We start from the raw sequence: 25616 nt of genomic DNA, 5'->3' as shown, positions 1-25616 counted from the left end.
CTTCAGGTGTCCCTGCATTTATTATTTCGGACACTTACTGACATTTGGGTTGAACCAATGACCTGTCGTTACCTACTTACATAACTTTCTCACTTGAATTAATTCTTTATCGATATGTCCCTAGCGGATGTCAAACCCACTCGGGCGGGGGAAAATTGTTTTTTCACGTGCGGTTTCAAATGCAACCGCACGAAATGAATGCTAAATTAAGGTATGAAGTCGTCATCGTCATTAGATTACGACGCATCTGAACTCAAAACCGTGTTTTAGTTGCCCAAAACGCACGCAAAACTAAAATCTATTTCCCCATATAAAAATGAAATTGCTTTCACAGAATGTCGGGAAACTCGATAATTTCAATTTGTTTTGACAAGCAGTAACCTCCAATATCATAAAAAGGTCAAACATGTGAAAGTGATCTTACCTTTACCATTATATACAATACAATATTGTAAATTTATATTTTACCGTGCATCAACCTATTCGCGATCTATCCTATACTTCCAGCTTATATTTCAGTTATATACAATGTACAAAACTGTCAGGGTTTTAGCCAATGCAGATGATAAAAACGTTTGTGATGAAAAGCTTACTGTATCTGAAGACGGTTTCCACGCTGTTTTTAATCTCATATCTTTTTCAAGAAAGTATGTCCTTTTTAGTAGTATAATAATTACCAAAATGCAAGCGTTATATTATTTGACCTTTCACTTAGCAAATGCACACCTGTTCGACAATGTCTATGATTTAAAAAATCTATTCAAGTTAATCATGTTATGTATCTAGTCAACATGCCAGTTCATCTAATGCGCAGTAAGATACCGTTTCTAACTGACACAGGTGGCAATTCAGTTGTTGAGTATCGCAAAGGTTCAAGACTCGAGAATTATTATTCTTTATTAAGTAATGTAAACATACACACGTTTCTTGTAACATGATACAGTAATTTGCTAAAAATATAACATAAAAACATGAAAATATGTACACGGACATGGTATTACTAAGTGAACTCCATACAAGAACATCCATATTTGTTTACGTAAATATACACATGAGGATGGACTGAGTACATTACATTCATAAACAAAGGAACATCAGCTATTGTAAAGTGTAACATATACAATATGATCATAAGATTACATGCTATCATGGCTTATAAAGGTAAAAGTTTAGGTATGAAAATGATTGTTAGGCAATAAATACTTTGTTAAGTATGACTGTTTGTTATGCCTTGTTTAATTGCAAAGGCTTTGTTTATGAACTTACGTAGTTTAAACACTTGGTCTGCAAACATAATGACTACTAATATAACGTCTTCGGATTTGGTCATGTCTGATCATACTCAAATAAAATGATAATCGTCTTCGAGGTCATCAGTATTGCATATCATACAATATCGTTGACTATATTTGATTTTATCATTTACATTAGCGGCCTGTTTCAATACGTAGTTTGTTGGATGATTAATTTCGTAAATGGTTCTCGTAATGTTCTTTTTTATCCAAATAGTATGCAAAGAGATAAATATGTTTCTTGCAATAACTTTTTGATAGTGGGAAGACCTGGTTTCGCCAGCAATTTATGATAAATGTACAACTGAAGTGATATGACTAATAACAGTTAAATATTCCATTTAAATTAGCCAAATTACTTCTTTTTCTGCACTGAATATTTATAGAAAATATTTCTTTTTGTCAGAGAATTTGTGATAGTTTTTTAAACTATAGACCGTAGCCTGTTACGATGCATCTAGCTCTGGTAGCTATGGTAGTTATTGTTTGCAGTTTGCATTTCATAATAGGTGTAATGGTAGATTATGGCTTTTGTGTGTTCTGCATTTAGGTCTTTGCTCAACTTGTTTAATATCATATCTAACACTTAATTGGGATATATAATTGCAATACATTGTAATTTTAAAACTCATTAGATACTGTTCAAACTCGGTATCTCAAACCCGCTAAATTATTTTAAAGATGCGGAGTGCCTCTGCCATATGAAATACTGAGGCAATGTGACTGGTGCACTATGGAAGATAAATTACCACTTGTCCAATCGGCATAGTACCTACATGTATTTACCGAACTGCGCGTTTAATGTGAGAAATGCACGACTGAAATGGGTTAGTACATTTTCCCGTTCATGACCATGGTTCTTATAGCTTACCTGGGGGTAGTGTATAATATACAGTAGCATTTTCTTTCTGGTCTGGTGCCAGTGTGAGCGACTAGCAGCCTTTGATTGTATGGCAATTATATTGACTGTCCTTTCTCATAATAGAACGGAAGCGTTGTTTTTATTATTCGCTTTATTCTCCGAATTCCCTATAGGTTTTCATTAAATGACAGGTTATTTAATAGTTTGCGGGGCAATAAATATATATAATGAGGAATATGATATGAATCAAAAGCTATTAATGTAAGTAATAGACAGTAAAATCAGTGTTCTTTATTCTACACGAATCACTAAAGCATCGACTGTTTCTTGGAGGGAGAGGGATATTATTGAGCCGCACCATGAGAAAACCAACATAGTGCATTTGCGACCAGCATGGATCCATGAATTTCGCCTATTGTAATTAGAGAAACCGTTAGCGAACAGCATTTATCTTTGACCAGACTGCGCGGATGCTGGTCTGGATCCTTGCTTGTCGCAAATGCTGTATGTTAGTTTTCTCATTGTGCTGCTCATAGTATTTTATAACCTTCATATAGCCAAGTTATAAGAAACACATTCAATAAAATGAATTTTAATAAGAATGAATATGTAAAAAAGTATTTAAATTATATTATTCTTTATTTTGTACATTAAACATTAATTGTGTATGTATGTATTTATACATAATTATCACTTTTCTAACTCAATTTGATAGGGAAAACCTATACTTTCGGTATAACACGCAATTGACCTAACACTGTTAGATGCCATACTTCTTTTCGAAAATGATAGACGTTAAACCTTGTCGGTTCAACTACTTTACTGTAACATAGATGGATACATAAATAAGTTAGACCTACCACGAGCATTTATAGTCCCTTTATATACATCATCCTTTTAATCTACACTGAAAACTGGACTACGTCAGCAGTTTAACACATATCATTTCTTTTTATGCCCCCGAAGGGAGGCATATAGTTTTTGAACCGTCTGTCGGTCTGTCGGTCTGTCAGTCTGTCCGCAATTTTCGTGTCCGGTCCATATCTTTGTCATCGATGGATGGATTTTCAAATAACTTGGCGTTAATGTGTACCACAGTAAGACGACGTGTCGCGCGCAAGACCCAGGTCCGTAGCTCAAAGGTCAAGGACACACTTAGACATTAAAGGATAGTGCATTGATGGGCGTGTCCGGTCCATATCTTTGTCATCGATGAATGGATTTTCAAATAACTTGGCATGAATGTGTACCACAGTAAGACGACGTGTCGCGCACAAGACCCAGGTTCGTAGCTCAAAGGTCAAGGTCACACTTAGACATTAAAGGATAGTGCATTGATGGGCATGTCCGGTCCATATCTTTGTCATCGATGGATGGATTTTCAAATAACTTGGCATGAATTTGTACCACAGTAAGACGACGTGTCGCATGCAAGACCCAGGTCCGTAACTCAAAGGTCAAGGTCACACTTAGACTTTAAAGGATAGTGCATTGATGGGAGTGTCCGGTCCATATCTTTGTCATCCATGGATGGATTTTCAAATAACTTGGCATGAATGTGTTACACAGTAAGACGACGAGTCACGCGCAAGACCAAGGTCCGTAGCTCAAAGGTCAAGGTCACACTTAGACGTTAAAGGTCATTTTTCATGATAGTGCATTGATGGGCATGTCCGGTCCATATCTTTGTCATTCATGCATGGATTTTAAAATAACTACGCATGAATGTGTGACACAGTAAGACGACGTGTCGCGCGCAAGACCCAGCTCTGTAGGTCAAAGGTCCTAAACTCTAACATCGGCCATAACTATTCATTCAAAGTGCCATCGGGGGCATGTGTCATCCTATTGAGACAGCTCTTGTTTTACAATAAAATCCAATTATTATCATTAAGAGTTAGGTCCATGTTTCGGAGAAAAAACTTCGAACATCATCAAATCATAGAAAGTATTGTTTTGCATGAAAATTTAACAGCATATAAAACATTTATACTATTCTATAAAACCATTGTCAGTATACTCATATATGTTTTGAATTCCGGAAAGGGACTGCATGAAGGGGCCACACTTCAGGACAGTCCGGCGCCTTTAAAAACTTACCATTTTTAAAAAGCTGTTACATGTCTTCGTTTTGAGGCATCTGCAACAACGTCCCAGTGTTTAAACTTAACATAACCAGGTAAAACATCATTTTTGACAATTATTTACCTTTTTTCTATACAAATGGCATTCTTTTTTAAAGGGGGACAACTCCTATAGAATATCTAAGTATCCAACTCTATGGGACAGAACAATAAAACATTGTATTGGACAGATAAGTTGTTTGTCAAGATGCTGTTCGTTTACTAAAACATTATGTTGTTTTGTGATATACTGATAAACAAACCTTAAACTGTGTTGTACATTGGTCATATTGCTTTGTCAAATGACATTGGTCATATTGCTTTGACAAATGACACTTTATTTTGACCTTTCGACAAGATGCAGTGATCTTGAAATTTTGAGACGGTGATTACTTTAAATCTAGAGAGAATTATAGATACGAAACATGAATATGGCTGTGACAGGAAAGGCCGTACCGGCGACAGTAACCATCAGAACAAATCAACACCCTTTACAATATTTACAAATTTATTTACATAAGATGATTATTTACAATGAATAGATGATATGAAGAAAAAAAAAAACTGATTATAAGAAAAAAAAATAAAAGTTCAGTATCACCAGATACAAAGTTCGTATAGTTCCATTCTAACGTGACGTGGTACAGTTCTTTAATTTAATTGCGAACTTTAAGTAGCACAAACAAAACGGATCTTGAAATAATCCAGTCCCTTTAAACCGTGAATACGTTGATTCCGTATTGGCTCCCTATGGTGGTAGGTGATTGCATCCCTGAGCTGACTTCAGAGGATAACATAAATCATCGTCTTTGCGGTTTACGGCACAACCAGGGGACGTAAGCTCTGCGCTGGGAATATCACATCCAGGCGAGTGAAGACAAGTGAACCTCGGGCATTGTACTTCCGGGTTATGACATCACCAGGAAAATCGTCTGGCGGAAGAAGCTAAAATATATAACATATGGTAAGCACCATAGCAAAACAAATAAGTCAGGGCATAAAACTGCTCCTTTGGGTACACCATACCTCCGTAGGCTCCCATAAATAATACGTGCTACTTATACAAATATATGTGCTACTAAGTTCAGACATCACGTGATTAAAATACGTCACTAATTACTTCCATTATTACAAAAATTACTTACTTAAAAGACTAAAGTTAAAGTATGAAATGATATGAATAGTATATGATGAAACATTATAGATACGGACATGATAAACTGCAGCTATTATTTACAACTACAAATTAACAAAATTCAATATAAATCAAACGTTATATGATAGTTGGCATCCATATAATATCTAATGCCATACACTACAACGGACATTAATTAGATGTGCTATAGACTGGCACACAATTACAAATTACAATAATATATTACATACATGGTACTAGACTTGCCATATAGATTTAAACATAACAATACAATGCAGTAATGGCGTTCCATAATTAACAAAATGTTTGACATAAGTTTTTGAAACAGTGCTTTACAATTATCACGATACAAATTTCAGTATAAATGTAACATCTTATATAAACGAAACGTTTAGACTCCTGTTTCTAAATAATTTACAAAAGTCTGAAGAATTTAATAAATTATCCTGACTAGCCAAAATCATGTGCCGAAAAGTAAATGTTACAGAATTCTGTAGAATGCACAAAAATTTACCAAATAAAAATCGTAATGCAAAAATCATACAAAAATCTAACAAATAAATTTCTAGCAAGAAAATAATTCAGACATAGATTCGTCTATAATGTCGGAAGGTGGTGTGCGCAATGCATATCTCGTCCAGTCTATTTAAAGGCCCATTATAGTGGTTTTGGGGATAAAAACACGAATTACTGAAGTTTATAAAATATCAACGTTCTTATTACTGAACAGAATTTACTGAAATTTAAATGGAAATTTAAGTTATGAAATACAGAAAAACATGAGAGGTATTTTATGCGTGAAATCTGACATTTACCTCAATAACTCAAAAATTTACAAAAAGATGATGCAATACACTACAGATAAAGTAAGGCCCGTATGTCAATTTGTGACAATGGCCTCAATATATAATCGACAGAAGGATATATATAAATGCATATCATTAAGAACACATTGTAATCGGAATTCGCAATAAAACTTTATTCGAAGACATCTAGATTGTAATTCTGATGTAGCTATAATCATTGAGTGTACTTAGTTGGTGTAATGATGTTGCGGTGAAATTTTTGCTGTTTTCTGTCCAATATACACATTTTATGGCTCCAGTGACATTTCATTTTAATTAACCCTCATACATATCATAATTATGTAAAATGTTTATAAATAATTTTTTTGTTAACGTTCATCCGCAGTGTTCAACTACATCAAACAATAGTTCCTTTAAAATAGAATTAGAATTGTAGTTCTCAAAATAAATAACCCTAAACGAAAAATAGCATTTTCAAAAGATCTGCCCTTAGGCTAAATACTGGAAAATGCTTAGAAACAATAGTCTTGGACTTCTAAATTCAGATAGAAACGAAATTACCGAATATTTATTTAAAATACGCCATAAATATTCCAAGAACTGTCAGACTGAGCGCTAAGACAATAATTACTGTTTTATATAATAATACTTAATTTCTCTCACCGTTGATTGATTTGTAAACAGGGCAGAAACCTCCAATACTGCACAATCTTTAAAAAAATCAACTATCATGAGACGTCGAGTCAGTTTATTGGATATTAAAACCAAATTTAATATGAATTCTCGGAGCTATCTTTTAATTTTTACGTGCTTTTTGGCTTTGTAAAAATCTACCTTTATGCGCCAAAATAAAATTTAGATGAGCGAACGCATCACTACAACTTTTCAACTAGTGTACGTTAATGATCAATTTAGTTTTAAAAAATGTCATAAAGAAAGGAAATGGATAAACAAGGCAGAAGGAAATCCAGTGTCAGCAGACGGAGAAGTTCCATTTTCAAACAGCATGCAGTCCATGGAAGTCCAAAATATGACATGAAAAGCTTTAGCTTCGAAATCGCGGGGAAAATTTTAATGCCATGGACGAGGTAGGCATTTTTTGTAGTTAACAAAGTGAATTTATGTTTTTCATAGTTTATAAATACTTTATTCTCTAAGTTACCAGCTATCCCTGCTATCAATAAGGAACGAGTTTCTAAATAAGCTTAGCTTTCTACTCAATCCTTGATTTGTGTAAATGTATGTTTGCTGTATATTTGCTGAAAATTAATATTGTTTAAACCAAAGTGAATTTAATAACGGCCTTGATGTTTTGCCTTATATGAATTGGCCTTTCTATGACTTCATTATTGGTAATTTTATCAATTAACTATATCAAATGTATAACTTAACGTCAATGACTTCATTTTTTGTTGTTTTTCTTTCTGTTTTTAAACGATCAAAAAGTCCGCTTAATTTAATTCTTCGTTTCCCTTCAATGACGAAGTGAAACAAAATTAACAAGGCAGTCTGAATGACAGCTAAATCCCCCGCCACTGCTATGGATAGTGAAATGGTAAAACCTTTTATTTTAGCTGTGACCTTGACCTTGAACTGACATGGCTTACTCATGAATTCTGCACAACGTCTTGATGAGGTGATCATTTGACCAAAGTTTCATGAAAATCCTTCAAGGGGTTTAGGAGATACAGAGCTGAAACCTTTGACCTTCAGTTGTGACCTTGACCTTGAGTTGACATGGCTGACTCATGTGTTCTTGATGAGGTGATCATTTGACCCAAGTTTGATGAAAATCCTTCAAGGGGTTAAGGAGATACAGAGTGGACACCAAATGGAAGGCTCAAACCTTCGACCCTTAGTTGTGACCTTGACCTTGAGCTGGCATGGTTGACTCATAATTTCTGCACATTGTTCTGATGAGGTAATCATTTGACCCAAGTTTTATAAAATTCTTTCAAGGGGTTTAGGAGATATAGAGCGGACACCAAATGGAAGGCTCAAACCTTTGACCTTCAGTTGTGACCTTGACCTTGAGCCGACATGGCTGACTCATAGGTTCTGCACATCGCCTTGATGAGGTGATCGTTTGACCCAAGTTTGATGAAAATCCTTCAAGGGGTTTAGGAGATATAGAGCGGACACAAAATGGAAGGCTCAAACCTTTGACCCTAAGTTGTGACCTTGACCTTGAGCCGGCCTGACTGACGCATGGGTTCTGCACATTGCCTTGATGAGGTGATTATTTGACCCAAGTTTTATAAAATTCCTTCAAGGGGTTTAAGAGATATAGAGCGGACACAAAATGGCAGGCTCAAACCTTTGACCTTGAGTTGTGACCTTGACCTTGAGCCGGCATGGCTGACTCATAGATTCTGCACATCGTCTTGATGAGGTGATCATTTGACCCAAGTTTCATGAAAATCCTTCAAGGGGTTTAGGAGATATGGACCAGACACGATTTTGTTACGGGCGGAAGGACGGAAAGACGGAAGGACGGAAGGACGGACGGACGGAAGGACGGACGCAGACCATTCCTATAATCCCTCCGCCACGGCGGGGGATTAATTAAGACTGCTTAGAGTAACGCCAACGATTTTATAAGACCGGTATACTCGCGCACTTCACAGTACTTCAACTCATTCTTACCTGCTACTATACGCGATTGGAACAATTTGTCCAATGAAACCCGAAATGCGCCAGCTTTGACTAGCTTCAAGAATATTATGAAAAATGACGTTAATAAAACTCCAAAATTCTATTACACTGGCAATAGAGGAGCCCAGGTCCTTCATGCAAGACTTCGGATGAAGTGCAGTAGCTTGAATTATCACTTGTTTCTACGTAATATTGTTGAATCCCCTCTTTGTCAGTGCGGTGAAGTAGAAAACAGTCACCACTTCCTATTTGTATGTAGAGCTTATGACAGCTGTCGCACCTTACTTCTGGCCAGTCATGTCCCTATCACTAGAAATATTTGTGAAACTACCCTGCTCTTTGGTGACGACTCATTATCTGATGACGATAACATAGAACTATTTGCAGCTGTCCAAAAGTATATTCTTGACAGTAGAGGGTTCACTAATAATTAACATTGACTTCCATTGTGACATGTGCTGTTATATCTTGATAGCACCTGACATCTCTCTACGTTTTAACTAGTTCATCTGCAGGTGGATTATTTCTATTTTCATTATTTTTCATTTATTTTCATTTACTGATTTAATCTTTTCTTTCTCTTCATATTATTTTCTTATATCACGACTTGAAATTCTTTACTTCTCTTTCTAGCACTTAACTTATTTGTGACTTCTGAAATATGTACGAACAGGCTGAAAGTATTTTGTTTTGTTCTTGGAAATTATAGGAATAAAAGAGCCTAGTATGATGTTAAATGTCTACGATTTTCTTACTAGCACTTAACTTATTTGTGACTTCTGAAATATGTACGAACAGGCTGTTAATATTTTGTTTTGTTCTTGGAAATTACAGGAATAAAAAAGCCTCATATGTTAAGTGTCTACGATCTTCAGAAACATCTCTTATCATACATTTTCTTCTAAAATTGGATGTATTGCACAAGAAATATTATTTTGTTTTGTAAATTTAAGCCATGTTTTTGGTGTATATTTTATAAAAGATTAACCTTATAAGTACAATGTGCTTTCGTCAATATTCTTCGCATGTAAAGTGGTTATTGTATTATTGTTATTTGTGGAATTCATGCAATAAATATGTTTAAACTAACGCCAAAGGTTGACTTCAGTTGTAAATATATTAAGATCCTTAAATTCTACTTTAGAATTTAGCGTTTGACTATGCCAATTATTTACTCTCTCGACTATTTCATTAGTTTATATTTCGCACACTATTTATCACACTTCAATTTTATTGTCTGATGAAACAACTCAAAAGCTACATTAACATGAAATGCTATAACCGTTGATATACGTCTATACGCTGACAAAAATGGTTTTGTTTATATTTCCTCCTGCAGATAAACCATTTTTACATTTTCTTTGGTCGATCAGATCACAGTTTACTTTTTGCACCACAGTGTCAGTAATTATGGGACAATTTCGAATGTATAAAATTTATCATTGTTTTCATTATCGTTAAAAGTCAGCTGCCTGAGTTTGTGAGGCTTCAATTTCCCTAGGACATTACAATGTTTTTCCCTATTACTCTGTCGTATAACTGTTATAGATAACAGGGGATTAAGATGTTTTGGGCAAACTGGATTGGCATACATCAAATCTTATAAGTTAGGGACATTCAAGTCATTGATATTGATGCCAGGCCAATCGTCAATCAAACGAAAATTTAAAGCTTCATTTCACTTTATAATGTTTTAAATTTATATGCTCGTGTATATATAGATCTATGTCACTTTATTTGCGTTGTTACAAATTTGTAAAACAATGACTTCCAGATGTATGAACCATAGTTGCATTTATTTGTTCCAGGTTAAAAAAAAAAAAACATTGTGCTATGATAGAAAGTATACAATAACCAAAGTCTGTTTAGCAAAATTATGATTTTTTAATCATTATACAACCACCATACCATCATTAGTCGCCCGCATGTTATTAACTTCCATTTATCAGTTACGAATCTTCAAATAGAGTACAACTGTTTGCTTGAATAACTGGAACAGAAATATTTAGACAAATATTTTTCAAGATACAGTAAGGAGTAGAAACTGGTTTGAAGGGTTTCAAATAGTACAATCGTTGTTTTATTATTTGATTTATACGTGATGATGTATGCTATATAATAATTTACAAATGAAACATAGTATTCTATCGCACAGTTCATTACAGTCTCTGCAAACTACTAGTCACAGAAGATATCACAGACAATACTGCTTTAAACATTATGAATTGATTTTAGGAATAGAATAGGAAGTGACTATTCAGTGTTACATGTGAAGAAGTCAAAATGTAGTTTCATGTTGCTGATAAAATATTGTATCAGGAGGCAAATTAAGATGTGGCAGCAACTCTATTTTCTGCTTAGTTTCCTTTTTCTAAAAGTACCTCTTGTTTACACTACGGAAGGCATACTTTACATTACTAAACGTATACGCGTAAAGTGTATAGACTCCAGTTTGACCAATGCTACTTCCTTTCGCTGTATCTTGCATGCAGGGGGCGGTCCAATTATAACTGTAAAAACGGTCATCATATCCGTTATTTCCTTCTTGCGTAGCCGTCTTAGTATGCCTTACGTTATCAAACTTTTTGAAAAGTTAAAAAAGTTTTAACTGTATACACCAGTCTGAAATGATATATCAAACTAAATGTATGTATTTAAAGATGTTTAGTATGCTGCTGGATTGTAACGTTATAAATGCCTTGCTGGAAGTCAGTCTTGTGCGCCGGAAATTGGTATACAAATGACTTAACTAAACAAGGCGTGATTTTAATTTAGCGCTATGTACTCTCCTAAGCCCGTAGGTATATTGTCACGCCTTAATTTAAATGAAATATACCGAGGTCTCAGTTCTTTTTGTACTTAAGATTAGGTATTTCAGATAAGGAATAGCCCTAGGCTCTTGAGATATACGATGACAAACAGACGATACGCAGTAATAATGAAGTACATCAATAGAGGTATTTCGATATGGTAAGAGAAAAATGCTAGTCCGTTTATCACAGTTAATAATCAGTTAAAGCAAACAAGGGTAATTGTGCTACATTTTTCTTTGTCTTTTATAATTACAGCAATTTACATGAATAGATTGTGACCATTGTTACTAGTACGTTATGTTCATCCCTGGTACGGTAACACTTACGTGTGGCATCATTTTTTCTAGATTATCGCATGGTGAATAAAACTTGAAATAAAAGGTGAAACCTGAGTGTTTACATTTTTTTTAATTTCCATACAATCACATAAAACAATAGTCTCTGTTAACTCACCCAATTAAGATAGATAGCCTTGATCGAATTGAAAAACATTTCAGGCGCTTATTTCTAGAAAAGGTATCAATAAATACCAGAAATTTTGGTTCCTTAATTCAAATATAGAATTGTTAATTCCTTCCATGGTGATTGTCGATCGATCGTCACGATGTAACAGCAAGATGTCCGCATAAAAGGCAGCATATACATGTAATAAATGTTATAATAATGATAAGTCAACATAGCAGATCAATGCAGAGCTATGTTAAGAAGCTGCGGAGATGTGAAAGTAACAGTCTCTAGTTTAAAAAGAAATTCAAACCAACATCTACTAGTTTAGAACCCAGTATTTAGAAAATGGTTATTTTCTTTCTTAACATATATTATGCTCCCGAATGAAGTTACAAACTTGCCCTAGAGTTTTGAAAAAAAAACAGCATTCTGACCAGATTTCATATAGTACAAAATATTGCCCCTAAAGTACTAAACAGTTTAGTCTATGAATTCCGATCGTACCCGTTGATCACAGCCAACTTGCTTTTCTTTCGCAAATGTATAATTAAACGTGGCGACATTTTGGAGGTTCATCCATGAACATTTTTTTCTTTTAAATCTAATTAACATCTTTACGGAGATTTTCCAGTTGCTTTAAGAACATGACCACATGCGTTTGGGTTAGTAGTCAAAGAATTTTTATTGAGTTCAGAGGCTGACTGTATGATTAAATCATATAATTTTTTGTTAGTTTCAACCATTAAAATTGTAACATCTCATATAAATACGACGTATATACCGGTTAGGTATCTTGGGTACGTCATTGTCACTTTATGCTGAATGAGAGCTTAGATTAAGGCAGTAAATATGTCTTTATGTCTGGCTATTTGTCTCATCAGAAATAGACCTTAGCTTCGGAAGATAATTTGCTTGCGTGTGTGTTGTCAATTTCTTTATAAAATATTTCTATGACAATGAAACTATGTCAAGCAAATATATTTATCTATTATAGACATTATCTCATCCGGCCATCTATAATCATGTGAAGTGTGTTTCCGGATATAGCTGTTAATAGCAACAAATCCGATTACTAAATGGACTGTAAACAAAGCCATAGAAATAAATCACAATATATAGGACTTCCTTTTGTTATATAAATGCGAAATATTGCATTACGGGCTTATGGATATAGTCAAAATTACTGTACTTACGTAATACTTCGTCATTTCTGCATACTTCAATTACTGTACTTACGCAATACTTCATTTCTGCATACTTCACAAATTTGGTACTGGCAGTATTAACAGACCCATCGCCGAGTGAATATTTATAACCATTAGGTTTGGTACAGTTACGGCATATTTTCGTCTTAATAATAGTCACCTTAATTTGTTTGTATGTTTGTTACATCTATAGCTACAAACTTAAGACTTTAGATTTAGGATTTTACAAGAATGTTTACACTCTGTAAATTGCTATAGAATATGTTATATACATAATATCACGTTTAGTTGTTGCTTTTACCACCAGCCATATATGGTATTGAGTTTCAAAAGGTAAGGGATAAGATGCAGTTGTACATATTTCATAATGTACAATTAGTATGAGCTATATTAGTCATCTGTATTTATATTTTACAATTTGTATTACATTACGATATACTTGTTGTTTCTTTTATCTATCACAGTGAAATTGCAGAAATATGTTATGGATCACTTACATAATAAAAAAGTTGTACGAATCTCAGTTATTTCCGCATTTAGTGAATTTTGCTTCTCTTCACTCATGACAAAGGTAATTAACCAGTTCTTCCTGTTCATTAAAACTGATAAATGTCTCCTGACTGAAAAGAAAATTCAATAGTTTCCAATTCTACTTTCATAGTCTCACGTGCACGTAGTAACTTGACAATTTTTTTAGAAATAATGACTGCAGCGGCAAAGGTCACAAAGTTTCTTCCTGATCAGCCAAAATATCTTCAAAATTCTAGAGAATCTATTAACAACACAAAGTCTTACTATTCCGTCCGCTAAAATAGTAAAGTCTTGAGTAAACGCAACATATTCCTGCAAAATGTCGCTGTATTTCAGTTATCAAATATATAGAGGATATTTGCCTTTTTTCACTGTCCCCACCGATAAGGGAGGCAATTCTGTATTTTCACGAAGGCGTCGTGTTAGTTTTGCCGACAAAGATGTAGATTTATGAAATTACCAATTTAAGTTGTATAAATGTCTTAAAATCATTTAAAATTTAACATCGCTCTTGCAAATGGAAACTAAAATAAAACTTGCTGTTAATGAATGAAAACTCTGTATTAACTGACACGACTCCAACTAAATGTATGTCCGGTGAACAAGCCGGTCCTTGAATCGCGTTAACGGTAATTTGTTCGTTCTTTATTTCGTACAGACAATTAACTGTGTAAACAAAGCCTGACAGTGTGGCAGTGGCTCCATGAACATTGAAAATATATAAAAATGCCGTATGAACAAAATATATAAAAAATAAATCTCTTCCTGTGTATGGTATGGAAATGAATTCCAAGATGATGTAGCAATTACAAAACCTATTTCTATTTGTTAACACAAGAAAAACAGACAACAAAGAAAGCATTACCAAACCTGTCTTACACGATGTTTTAAATGAATAAAACAACATTCCTTTCATGTACAATTCGCAGGCGAAATTGTCATGGCATCAAATCATTTTTAAAGAAAAATGAAAAAAATAAAACAATGCCATGGCAAAATGACGATTTGTTCCTTGCTATTTTGCCATGGCAAAATCAGTTTTCCCATGGCAAATGCAATTTTCTCGTACTTACTTACAAAAAACTGGTGATGATATTTAATCAAAACATACTAACTTTGAAATTGGTAAGTTAATGTAACAATTTAAGACACTTTTCATTTGATATGGGCTGAATTTGCCAAATACCGGCGTGGCAAAAAGAAACCGGCGGCTATTATCAGATAACACATTGTACTGAGTATTGACTCTGATGACCTCTGATGAACAAGCTTATTATGTAGTATGGAATTAATTCTGTCAGTCTGTTGCTGTTTTACTACCGTATTGGCGAGTTAATCACTTAAGACGGTTTAAAATGCTAGAAAACTCGACAATATATACGGCGTCATGAGTGTGATGTCTCAGTCAGCAGACAGGATTAATGTCTCTGGCAGAAACACCCTAATTTAATTTCTCAATTTCCAGACTGTTACCGTGTTGATAGACGAAAACAAGTTGTAAACCTAATGTTAATGAAGACTAAATATGTTATGTATGTAACGTCTGGGCCTCCGTGGATGAGCGGTTTTTGTCTCTTACTTCGAATCATTTGCCTCCAACATGTGTTCGAGCCTCTCTTTGTGCATATGCAAACAAGTCAAATTGATCCCCGCTCCAAAAAATAAAATGTAATTTTTGTCCAGCCCGCTTGCGGAAGCGAAGACATAGTTATCCAAATGGCTGTTTGGTGTATATGCGTGGGTCAGTGCGTCCGTACGTACATCCCTCCGTGCATGTGTGCATCCGTCCGGATTTGTTTGTCCGGACCATAACTATGACATGCATGAAATAATCTTGTTTATACGTGTCATGAGTGTAAACCTCAGTGAGAAATGTGTCGTGCGCAAACCCAAGGTTCCTATCTCAAAGGTCAGTTGGATGTCAAATGTCATGTCAGATCTTTTTCCGGCCCATAACTTTGACATGCATTGAGGAATCCTGCTTATATTTGGCATGAATATCTCAAAGGTCAAGGTCACAGTTATGGGTCAAAGGGTGGGCTCGACATGTTGTCCGTGGGCATCTAGTTGATTATTCAAATACTGGATATATTCCATGCCTCATTATTATCCGTTAATTTCAAAGAACACATTACATGCTTTCTTTAAATATCAATAATACATTGGAACATATGCATAAAATGTATATAGGTACCTTCTAAAGCAATTCAAAATTGTTCTTTTTTCAAGTAATGCACACAAACACTATACTGTTCGTGTTAGACCTGATTATATTAAGGAAATGCTACGTCTAAATGCAAATAACTTCGAACAGGCCTCCATGGCCGAGAGTTTAATGTCGGACTTCAAATCACTTGCCCCTCGAGCCTCACTCCGGGCGTAGAATTCTTCATGTGAGGAAATCATACAGATGGCCTACGTCAGATCGATTGTTCTATCAAGGTGCAGTTCTACCCAGGTGAACGCGTGAGAAAATAATGTACACCTCCAGCATTAAAGTTGAAAATTCGCCATATGACCTATAATTGTGTCAGCGCGACATTAAAACCAAAACATATAACCTCAAACAAGTGACAGTACAATTGCCTGATGTTATCTAATAAAGTTAAGAAGAGAACATACATAAAAACTATATGTAACAATTTTAAGTATCAGTTTTCAAAGTATTCATTTTTGCAACGAACAAAATTAAACAAAACTGCTTCAAAAGGTGAAAAAATAGGAACAACTAATGGTTCCGATAGGGTCTTGACTTAATCGAGACGAACACATAGAATATTTTCATCGTTATTATATTTTTACTATAAACGTCATATGCAATAATTCCAGTATCTATTAAATCAAGCAACTTGGTTGTTTTAACCGAGCCGTTCTTACACTGATAAATCCTTTGTTTCTGTTGTTTTTTTTTTTGTTGTTTTTTTATTTATTTATTTATTTTTGTATTCATGCACGTATATAAGCGTTGCATTAAATGTCTGTAATCAGACTGTAGTAATATTCGAATGCGACAGTTTTCTTATACCTTATATCTGAACGAAACATCTCATTGTCCTATTTACATTTTTCCCATCCGATGATCAATAAGTTTTTTATGCCCCCGAAGGGAGGCATATAGTTTTTGAACCGTCTGTCGGTCTGTCAGTCTGTCGGTCTGTCCGCAATTTTCGTGTCCGGTCCTTATCTTTGTCATCGATGGATGGATTTTCAAATAACTTGGCATGAATGTGTACCACAGTAAGACGATGTGCAGTGCGCAAGACCCAGGTCCATATCTCAAAGGTCAAGGTCACACTTAGACGTTAAAGGATAGTGCATTGATGGGCGTGTCCGGTCCATATCTTTGTCATCGATGGATGGATTTTCAAATAACTTGGCATGAATGTGTACCACAGTAAAACGACGTGCAGTTCGCAAGACCCAGGTCCGTAGCTCAAAGGTCAAGGTCACACTTAGACGTTAAAGGATAGTGCATTGATGGGCGTGTCCGGTCCATATCTTTGTCATCGATGGATGGATTTTCAAATAACTCGGCATGAATGTGCACCTCAGTAAGACGACGTGCAGTGCGCAAGACCCAGGTCCGTAGCTCAAAGGTCAAGGTCACACTTAGACGTTAAAGGATAGTGCATTGATGGGCGTGTCAGGTCCATATCTTTGTCATCGATGGATAGATTTTCAAATAACTTGGCATGAATGTGTACCACAGTAAGACGACGTGTCACGCGCAAGACCCAGGTCCGTAGCTCAAAGGTCAAGGTCACACTTAGACGTTAAAGATCATTTTTCATGATAGTGCAATGATGGGCATGTCCGGTCCATATCTTTGTCATTCATGCATGGATTTTAAAATAACTATGCATGAATGTGTGACACAGTAAGAAAATGTGTCGCGCGCATCGGCCATAACTATTCATTCAAAGTGCCATCGGGGGCATGTGTCATCCTACGGAGACAGCTCTTGTTTTTCTTTTAAACGTTTCACACTGAGTTCAACGCGAAGTCTCTTTGGTGCCTTATTCAATGCTTTATCATGCTGTTGGGTTTTCATACGCAAGAACACCAGAAAAGTAATTTAATCATTTACAGATACAGGATGTCAATGAAACCACTGTTACTAATGAAAGCCGCTTACATTCCGGTGCTGTGTTCAAGTATCAACAATATAAAATTGACACTAAACTGAAAAAAGATCTTAGATTTCATTGGTGAGCAAGCAATAACAGGAGTGACGTATGTCTGTTTGTTACAGTTCTTTTGTAAAAAGTGTTTTGTTTTTTTTTTCTTATTAAATTTTGACATCACGTCGACAGTTATAGGTCACATGGCGACTTTCCAGCTTTTTATTGTTGAGGACGACCGATGAAATAATGCCGTGGCAGAACCTTGAAGAACCACCGATCTTACGTAAACCAGCTAGATGGCTTCTGCACACGCAGAATTCTAAGCTCCCTTCGTGAGCCGGCTAGATGGCTCCCTCACATGCTAAATTATACGCCCCAAGCAAGGTTCGAGCCCACATCTGTGAAGGGAATGTGATACGAAGTCAGCTATTTTAACAACTCGAGATAGTTTCTAGAAGTTCCTCAAATATTTGACGGTCAGATTTAAATTAATTGAAGTCAGATTTCTGTTCGGACTGAAGCACTTTGCATGTGGAACTTGTGCAAGAATGTGACGAAGTACAATATAATAATTACTTACGACACGAAATTGTCATTAATGTTTCCTTCAATATTATTAAGATCTTTGTGACGTGCTACTCCAGTTAACCAAAACAAAATGAAGACAAACTGCGCTTTATAATGAACATGAATCTTGTGAAGCATATTTAAAGGAAAATGGTAAAATATACCAAGTTATTCTTGGAAATCATTTTAAGGTAATTTACATTGCATGCTTTGTATTATTTTGGATAACTTTGTTTCATGCGAAGCTATTAGTTTTCGTTCTTAAAATGTGTACTAAATAGCCCTTGAATAATGTATGACTTAAACAAATATAGGAAGAGAGCTTAACTGATAACTCCTGATCATATATCGTTTCAGTAGGCCTATGACGCAAAGTGTTTTAATGTATAGCCATTCTGTGAGATAAACTCCAGAAATAGGCTTCAGCTAGTTTAAACTGGGATACATATAACGGCATTAGTGAAACAAGCATTGATTTAAACTAATATGAAGTCAAAATATTAAGCACATTATTTCATTTGAAAAGAGAACTACATTGCAATTTTTTGGCCTCGAACCTTTTGTTAGTGGGTATCATTAAATCTATGGCATATGTATTATGATCAGCTGCAATTTGCTAGTGTAATTGTTCCAAAGCTTTCGGTCATTATGTGTTTGGCACAATATTATGTTCAATTCTGAAGCTGAAACTTCACAGGATATTGAATACCTATTTAAATCTTTCTTGATAAGACTGTTTTTGAAATGCAACTGCATTGTTGCATGTGGGTTAACATTAAAAAACCAGTACGGTAACCTTAGATATCAGATGGATGTTTTTGCACATGAACAAGCAGACTGGTGAATAAAGGCCGGATCACTTCTTCAGGAAATCTGCCTTTATTGAAGGACAGAAATGCGGTCACTGGTATTAATAACAGAGCAAATCGAAATACACCTATAAAACTCAATTTTCCTCGAGCTGTCAATGTCCTCTACAATTTCGTTCCATTTTACTGCGCCTGGTCGTTCAGTGACTCCAGTTCTTAAGCCTTTCGCTATAACAGAAGATAATGAAACCCAGAAACAATTTAGGAGATCACTATCACACACTATCTCATTCACATGTAGCTTAAATCAGAACCGTGTTTAATGAAATGACTTAGATTAGTTGCGGACACTGTATCAAAATTTACTGTAATTGGTTTGAATCAGATTGATCTTTGCAATAAAAGCTAAAGCTTTTTCTGGGATTCTGAATCTGTTTTGGTCTAAAGATATGTCAGCTAAGGAGGTCACTAGCGTGAATTTCAGAACCAATCTCGTAATACCGCTAAAACCGATTTTCCTTTGTGGAAAAGATATTAATTCGCTTTTATCGTAACTTACTGGGTTTCATTTAATTGCGTCTTGACATTGTTTGACACCATTTCATGATACTTTCAGTAAATTAAAGGAAATGGAACGCTGACATTTGTCTTTTTTTCTCTTACTACGGAGATCACTTTCGGACGATGTCTTAAACTATTATAAAATGAAGAATATTAGTAATTGTTTCGAACATGTGATGTGGATGGAAATGAAATGTTTTTAGCACGCGATTTTATTGGAGTAAGATAGCTATTTCCAGTGTAGTACGCTGAAGCATTTTGTTTTGGAGTGACTCTGTTTGGTCAGAATCTCTGTGATATGCTAGCTGTGTGCTACCGTTTCACAGCATTACGCCTTATTTCCTACAAAACTACTGACGGCTTTAATGTCCCAGTTAAAGGACTACACCTACGTGTTTATAAGGTATGGAGGATATGACTTAAACATGAAATCAAACTTTTGACAGGAATGGTGAAACAAATGTTGTTGTTTTTTTTTTGCAAAATTAACATGTATGGAATATTTTTATTAAACATAAACTTGTCATGAGTGCAACTCTTATAACATTATAAACATATGTTATATCAGGGCTTTTATATGTGAGTTCAGATATGGCAAACATTGAAAGAAAACTTGTGATGAACAAAATCTAACTTTTCAACTTTGTAACAATGCTTTGATATATAATTAAATTAGTTTTTTTTTGTTGTTCTCTGAAAATATCAAACTATCTATTGATTAAGCCATTCACTTTACACCATACTCGAAATGAATGAATATAAGCTTTAAGCGAAAGCTTGTTTTGAAAAACATCCTTTATTCAAACGTGTCTGTTATATTGAATATATGTAATGTAATAATATGAATACGAAATAAATAGCGTTTAAACCAAAGACTTTTTCAAGGATGTAACAGCAATTTGTCTGTCTGAAAACCTTCAGGTAATAATTTCATAATAATGCAATTTAAACGCAGATAAATGCAGAGATGTGTTAAGCATCATGGATGAGAATCTGGAAGAAATGTTCTTTAATTGATTTACGAATGCACGAGGACATCCTCTAACTCAGTACCCAAAATTACACAAAGGCCTATTTATGTGATATTATATACCACACTAGCTGACATTTCATGTGTGCTTCCAATCGCCATTTAAACCTCGTTAATAGAAATAATTGCTTTGTATAATTCTATTATGACTGATATTCAAAGAAGATCTGCGGTATGTTCACATGGAATTTCACAATTGAAATTGTCTTTAAGGAATGTACTAAGCGACCCAGTACTAAAAACTGTATAAGTGGAGACAGAAAGTTTACAAACATATTTTGCGAAATATAACTAATTATGGCCCTCATCTAGTATTGTGAAATATATTGATTCGCTAAACTTCATAATCTTGATCATTTATAATTTAACAAGCCTATATGTGCATATACAGTTCTTGTACTATTTCTCCTCCACCTCAGTGAAAAGTTTGAAGGTTGTATCGTTGGAATGCTAAAAAATTCAGTGACTTTCACTGGAGCTTTAGCCCTTAATTTGTGGTATTTTATAATTTCTACGTGTTAATAGATGAGAGATACACGGTTTTCTCGAGGAACACGTCCTAGTTTTCATTTCTAATTCGTGTAATTACCCACTACAGGTATACTTTAACCTTCAAAAATGACCTTTGGGCGGGTTCATTAACTAAGGTGGATCTGGTATTCGGATCATCTCGGCTGATGATTTACCTAAGAAATAGGTATATAATGTAAGAAATTACCCGAGTTGCAATCAAAGACTGCACAGTGTATTGGTAAGTGTGATTGCCCCTGATACATGGCATACACGCAGCCTATGGGTTCGAATCCCAACAGAATTTCTTTTTATTGTATTATGAATTATAATTCAAAAAGTACGTATCATATTTTATTGCCTGACTTTAATATTTACTGTTTTAAATATTTTTTCCCATTCGTTTTCTTTTACATTTTTTTGCTCTCAAAATATATTTCATATAAAAAAAAAATTCAATTCACAACAAGGTTAATTCTCTGAATCATCAACGTTAATAACGACCTTCGTGAAAAAAAGCTGAACATTGTACAATGTAGTTATCAGAAAAGAAAAAAAGTCTTACCTTTCCGGGATTCGAACCCACACCTACACCTAATACATTGTATGCGACGTTCACACTAACTTATTGCGCCAACGAGACAGGTTTAGTGCGTGCGATTGGTTGGTGTCTTATATGTATAAAATATGTATTCAGTAAACTATAGCACCCCTTTACTTGGATTAGTTAAATATTAAAAGTATATTTACGCCCGAATGCACAACGTATATCTATATCATCGATACCTCCTAGTTTCAAAAACCAGAGTATACACAGACACAGTTTGGAGATACCATATCATGTCTAATGAAAGCCAATTAGTCTGCGGCGATTTGTCCGTAACATTAATACTAAAGTATGATAATAAACAAGTTCAAATGGAACGATAAGTTATATTTTGTGTGTTTAAATGGAGTTATTTGTGCTTCAAGGGAGATAAATGTCATCTAATTTTGCATAGAAATAATTTGCTATTTCTTAAACTGACATGACATGACCAAAATGTATTCTTTTAAACAAAATATGTAGAAATCAACTATATATTGAGTTTTTGTAAAATAATATTTACCATTTAAATCATATCTATAAAGTGATAAAGACATAAAATGAGAGTTAAAAGCCAAAGTATGATTTTTGCTTCTTTGCATATTATTTTTATGTAGAATTATTCAGTTATCACTAAATCGATTGTATTTATTATATGAAATAAATCAAGTTAAACTTTGTTCTGTAATTATCAATATTTTTCGTTGGGTTTGATAAAAAGGGAGATATTTAGAAAATGTGAGATATCTCCAGATATTCTAGAATGAAAATTTACGTTTTATATTTTTTCTCCATTACTGGGGACTAAATAAATCAACTGCAGGTGTGTTATACACATTGCTTTTAGTTTTCTAACTTTTTAACTTAAATAAATAAGGAAATACAGGGTTTAAATTCAATTGACACAATTGTTACTCTTATGCAATTATCATGCATTTTGTGCTGTTATAATTTCATTCGATGACAGCAAACTCAAAGCACTGCATGACTGTGTGGTCAAAGAACACTTACAAGTTACCTCTAAAACTGTCGGAACGAATTTCTTCAAGCGACACAGAATTCATTCACATCATGCAGAAATAGAAATGCAGCTGGTTTACGGAAGATTTATTGTAGAAATGCAGCTGGTTTACTGAAGCTAATTATTCATCTGAGAGAATATGATTTTATATATTGTTTATGTCTGTCTATTTATTTTCTGTTTTGCCTCAAAGTCTGTTATATATTACGAGTTTATATTATTTACGAAACACTTACGAGATAATGAAAATACTATCGATTATGTCTAACTTATCTTGTGCATATAGCTTTTAGTCGTTTATATTACTTCTGACTTTTGTTTTCTAGTCCAATCAACTTTGTATTTTTACATTTTTGAACTTGCTTTGACAATTAAATCTGCATGAAGATCCTTCGGAAGAAGAATAATAGCAGATTCGGTTTGAATGAGTGTTCATGTGAGGTAATGGAAAATGCAACACATCTCATGCCCCTTAGCACTTGGTTCAGCAGGACTCTAGTATATATGTACTGAATGGACTCCATGATACCTAAGGACCAGAAAGTGTAACAACACTGAATCACAGTAGGAGACCGTTTACAGCGGTCACACGGCACTTAAAGATTGCTGGTGTATTAGTTAATAAAATCTGTAAGAAGATCCATTGAAGCATAGAATGCAACCGAAAAGAATAATAGCAGACTAGGATTGATCGAGTCTGTTTATGAGCGATTATGGAAAGTGCTTAAGCGAAACTCTTTTACACATGATTGAATGGACTCCCATGACCCCAAAGGGCAAGAAACATACATGAAATAGTACATAAGAAACATGCATGCAAATTAAATTGTGGAATATGGACGGCTTAAAGTATTTTGTATCAAATATAATTTGTTTTGACTTGCTGTTTCTTCACTTTATCTAAAGAAATTGTTGCAGAAATATGGCATGGTTTAATTTCATATCTGTTTCGGGTTGTTTTCACTTTTATTAAACTCTATTTGTTTCAACTTTAAAAACATATAAACAACTCGTTTTAATTCTAAATCTTGACTGCAAAGACAATTCCAAAGTTCCAAACGATTACACGCGAAGTAAATTGGCAAAATATCTTATAAATAATGACTGCAAGGACAGAATTATGTCACACACTTTTCTTACAGATTTCAAAGGCATCTAGTTTGTAAAACGCATTTTAGCTGTTGAGTTGAAATTTTATTTTTTTTTATTTTTAGCATACACCAGAAAATTTCTGATTGTGTATTAGTACGTCCCTCATCGAAATCATTTTGGCCGCCTGGCTTTTTTGTATAGGTTCTAATGATCTCCAATAAGTAAATGAAGAGACAAACAACTTTTCGTAGGATTTGAAGTCCTTTCCTGGAATAAAGAGCATTATAGCATCCTCATACTCTATCAAGGAATTTAAAATTGTAATATACTCGCAATTTATTTCAAGTTCCAGCAGTATTAACCCGCATCCCCGTGGTGTCTTGTTTAATAAGTCCACGAAAATATAGAACTCAGTACGATATATCAGCAGCATGTCGTTTCAAGGGTAAAATTGTATGAAAATTTAAATTACTATCAAAATGCCGTCTATCTAGGATTCATGGAATTGAACAAATAAATGTAAATGATCAGATATTAAAGTTTCGAACAAATCAATCAGCTGACAAATATCTTATCAACCATCTTTGAGAAGATGAAGGCACAACCAAAGATATCTGACCACGATGACCTGTAAATCGCCTTGCAGTTTCTTATTTTATTTTGTAATATCCATTGGTCAATAGAAAATCTTCTTTTTTCTTCACCGTGGGTAAGAGGAGTTTTAGCAATCACTTTTTGATTGCCGATTTTCAAAGTTTTTTATCCACGCCATTTTGCTTATGATAGTTTGCAAAATACGTCGTCTAAGGTTGCTCCTGGTATCATTTCTGTTACCAGTGTTGTTTATATGACAATAAGTGTTATGTTCTTTCTAGATACAAAATACATAGCGAATGTAAATTTAGTTTAAGCCACATTTTACTCTGGAAGGGAGAATGACATTGATTATATTTTTGTATCACTATCTAACTAAAGAAATGAAATTTATTTATAAAATATAATAATAATAGATCTGTAAGACAAAAAAAACCAGTTTGCTTAAATCATGTCATAAACAAAATAATAATTTAAAACTGGTTTATAACTTGCTTTACATTGAGTTAATGCATTTTGTTAAGTAATACTTATGACTAAATATATATTTACTACCGTTTTCATATACGTTCGCTCTGATCAAATTCATTTGAACCTGTCTTCAGCAGTCAGTAGCTGACTTATTGTTCTAATTTCAACGTGGTTTACGCAGTTGCTTTTTAGCTCACCTGTCACGTAGTGTCAAGCTGAGCTTTTCTGATCGCCCTTTGTCCGTGAACACGACAGAGACCACAGTTTGCAATCAATTTTAAACAAACTTGCATACAACTTGTATTGACATATCATCTCGGTTCCTTTCGAAAACTGGCCAGATTCCATCATTGGTTAGAGA

This window comes from Mercenaria mercenaria, chromosome 15, assembly GCF_021730395.1.
Source record: "Mercenaria mercenaria strain notata chromosome 15, MADL_Memer_1, whole genome shotgun sequence".
NCBI lineage: Eukaryota > Metazoa > Mollusca > Bivalvia > Venerida > Veneridae > Mercenaria > Mercenaria mercenaria.
The sequence above is the reverse complement of the archived record's forward strand: the minus strand, read 5'-3'. Positions refer to the sequence as shown.